The sequence below is a fragment of the Gossypium hirsutum genome, chromosome A01, assembly GCF_007990345.1.
Source record: "Gossypium hirsutum isolate 1008001.06 chromosome A01, Gossypium_hirsutum_v2.1, whole genome shotgun sequence".
Classification (NCBI taxonomy): Eukaryota; Viridiplantae; Streptophyta; class Magnoliopsida; order Malvales; family Malvaceae; genus Gossypium; species Gossypium hirsutum.
The window spans coordinates 38,000,420-38,004,118 of record NC_053424.1 but is presented as its reverse complement, the minus strand read 5'-3'; the positions used below and the strand labels follow the sequence as shown (position 1 = coordinate 38,004,118).

At 34.8% G+C, this 3,699-nt stretch overlaps 1 non-coding gene across 1 annotated transcript; it reads right to left on the bottom strand.

The window, feature by feature from the left end:
- Positions 1-2,653: 2,653 nt before the first annotated feature.
- On the bottom strand, positions 2,654-2,755 carry LOC121206431 (small nucleolar RNA R71). Its single transcript, XR_005901486.1, has one exon. It is a non-coding gene; the product is annotated as a small nucleolar RNA R71 (small nucleolar RNA).
- Between the last annotated feature and the right edge of the window lie 944 nt (positions 2,756-3,699).

The following is a 3,699-nucleotide window of genomic DNA, read 5'->3' as shown; positions in this document are numbered from 1 at the left end:
AAAACTGACCTCAAAACACTTACAATTTAACTTCCAAATGACCGAACCCTAGATAAGTAAAATGAATTCTTTTTCTTCTTTAAGTTCGGCTAGATGATGAAGATAATGAGAAAAATTTTGCTTTTGTTTTATTAATTATCACTTATTAACTAATTTACCATATTATCCTTAATGAAAAACCATTTAAAATCCCCATTAATTGTCCATATATGTCCACTTACACTTTTTATGGTCTAATTACCATTTAAGGTCATCATATTAAAAAACCAAAGTAATTTGACACCTTTAACTAATAGAATGCAACTTTTGCATTTTACGCGATTTAATTTTTTCTATCGAATTGAGTAATTAAACTATAAAATTAGCTCACAAAATTTTCACACATACATACTATCATGCTGTAAACACATAAAATAATATTAAAAAAAATTCAACATCGGATTTGTGGTTCCAAAACTACTTTCCTGATTTAGATAAAACCAGGCTGTTACATACTTACTCAAGGGTCATCTTTAAATTTGTTATTTTTTTTCTTTGCTTGAGGACAAGCAATGACTTATGGGTGAGGAAGTTTGATTTGTCATAAGATGGTGTAGCAGATTAACCTAGTTTTCACACTTGAGGAGCTTCAATACAAGCACTTTTATTCTGTTTTAGTCAAGTTTTTATAGTTTAGTTTACATTCAATACTTTTTGAGTCTTTTTTTGACCCTAGGGGCCAAATGAGGGCTAAAGGTGAGATAACGTGTTTAATAAGTGTGTAGGAGACCACACAAGGGTGTAGGAACTTACTACTAGTCGTTGTGTTGCAACATAGGGAATTTGAGGTTGCAACATAGGGAGTAAAATGCAAGAATTGGCACATTACCTTTGGTGTTGCGACACAGCCATGGCATGTCACGACGCACCCCTGAAGCTAACTTGAACCTGAGCATACTACCTTCAATGTAGCGACACAAGCACTAAGGTGTCACGACATTAGCCTTATACAAAAAAATACTTACGAGCCAGTGGCGTTTTCGTCTAAACAATCAAAAGTTAAACATGAGAGTGTTAGTTGACCTAGGGTTGAGGACAATGACAATCATAACTCTATAAATAGGCTCTTAGACCATTTGTTAATGGCAACTTTCGATATTCTAAGTTTTAATTGTACTTTTTATTTTCAGTTTTTCATTCTTTTAGGTTTTAGATTTTTTTTAGTTCTTGTTATTCATGCTATTTAGAGAAGCTAATTTATTCTTGATGCATATCATATTTGTCAAGTTTACTGTGTTTAGGAGATCCATGAGGAACTAATCCTCTTATGGGGGATTGGTGAGTGGAGGTGTGATTAACTACTTACTATGTAGGGTTTTCTTAGTGGATCAACTGTTTAGGAGAGGAGGAACTTAAACCCTAGGCATAATGACCCTAGAAAGTCATTTAGGTGAGAATTGACCCAAAATTGGTATGACCTATCCATGAACACCTTAGCCCCAAACCGGTTTGGACTATAAGGTCGAGAGATAAGTAGTTCTTATCCACTCATTAGTTTAGTGGAAGATCAAGAGATGATGCTAGGTTAATGACTAGTTGATTGATTAGAAACCCAAAATAGGAATTAGTTATGACCACCAAAGTGAGCTAATCACCCATATCCATATATGATAAAGTTTATAAATTAGTTTTCTGAAACTCTTTTTATTTATGTTATTTTTATTTTTTTCTTTATAAAACCCCAAAAACTTCAATTTATATTTTATCGTAATATGATTTATTTAAAGTATTAATTAGATCTATTTATGTTTAGGTTAGAATTAATTTAGTAATCGCCTCCCTTGGGTACAATCCTAGGAATACTCACCTATTCCATTGTAACTATATTAGAACCTGGCCCATATACTTTTAGACACCACTTCAATTCCGTATCTTTTAGTTGTAGGACTCATAGTCTAGATGTTCATATGTCTAGAGGTGCTCAAGTTGTTGGCCCCGGTGTCGGGGAGGCAACATCACTAGATTAATTTTTGTCATTGCATTTAATAGACTAATTAGGAAATTTCTAAATTATAGATATGATTTGTTTTTATTTTTACTAACATTTTATTTTTACTTATAGAGCCAACCACTAATCCAAAGAGAATAATTCATAAGGACCATTGAAAGCAATAGTAACAACAGTAGATGCAGAACCTGCCACTTGCTTTAGGCAATTTACCATACGATAACCTACTATTTGATAAAGTTAACAAAAATAACCCATAGGAAATATCACCACCACAACTGTAACTACTCGCAATAATACCTATGGTGTGAAACGAAATAACCCTAAGGGATTATGTGGTACCAGTTTTGGAAATAGTTTAAGGAAGCATCAAAAGGCTAGCTATCACAACTGATAATTTCAAGATAAAACTAGCCATGATCTTGCAGTTCAGAGGTATAATGACAGAAGACCCAAATTAGCATCTAAAGCGATTCCTTCAACTTTGTGATAGTTTTAAATATAACGGGGTCACCAATGATGTCATTTGTCTTTGACTATTCCCCTTCTCCTTAATTGATAATGCTTTTTCTTGGTTAGATTCACAAGCACCAGGATCTATCATGACATGGGATAAACTTGCAGGGAAATTCTTACAAAAGTTCTTCCCTATCAGCAAGACGGTCCAACTAAGGAGGGAGGTCACAACATTTAAACAATTAGAAGGAGAAAGTTTTCACGAAGCTTGGGAGCATTTTAAAACATTGAAAGATGCCCACATCATGAATTACCTGAGTGGCTGAGATTGCAAATGTCTTACAAAAAGTTGGATGCATACGAATGTTCAGGATTAGATGGAGCCGCAGGAGGAACCCTAATGAACAGGACATACGACAATGCAAATGAGTTGATGGAAACTATGGTGATGAATTTTTTCCAATGGCCAACTGAACACTATATGTACGACCAAAAACCATCTACGGTAAAAGTTATCCAAGACGATGATAGATTCCAATAGATTGTGGATAGGCTTAATTGCATACAGTCCTCGAGTAGTGCATCATCATATAGGGGAGATAAACCTTTCTTCCATTACATCAATAATACCTCCGAGGATGTGAACTACATCGAACATAGGGGTGGAAATACTTATTCAAATACTTAAAATCCTGAATGGAGATACCACCCAAACTTGAGATGGGGCAAAAATCAAGGCGGAGGTAATAATTCTAACCAAATTAAAAATGCTAATTATCAACCTCCTTGTTTACAGAAACCTTAGGAAAAGGCCAGGCCAAATGACCATACTGTATGTTTTCAATGCCTGGATCGGATCGAGGGGGAGATTCAGTCAATGAGGAAAAAAGTGAAATAGATGTAGTTGAAGTGCACTAATACAACGAAAACATTGAATAAGTTGGAAGATCAAATGAGCCAATTAATGAGCATGATGGGAGATATCAGAAGGCAAGTTGGCACGTGAATCCCAAGCAATACTGAGAACAATCATCGGAGAGAAGGGATAAAGCACGTGAAAGCTATTATCCTCCGTTTGGGTAAAGTATTGAGTAGCCCAGAAAAACTAATTCAAGAGGAAAGTAAGAAGTATTCTGACGATCTTCAAGAGAATCCTTAAGAAGTTGATGTTGAAACAGAACTAAAAAAAGTAGTCGAACTGGTAGTGATTCAGAAAAAGAACCAGTTGAGATGATTATGAATTTGTAAGTTGTTTG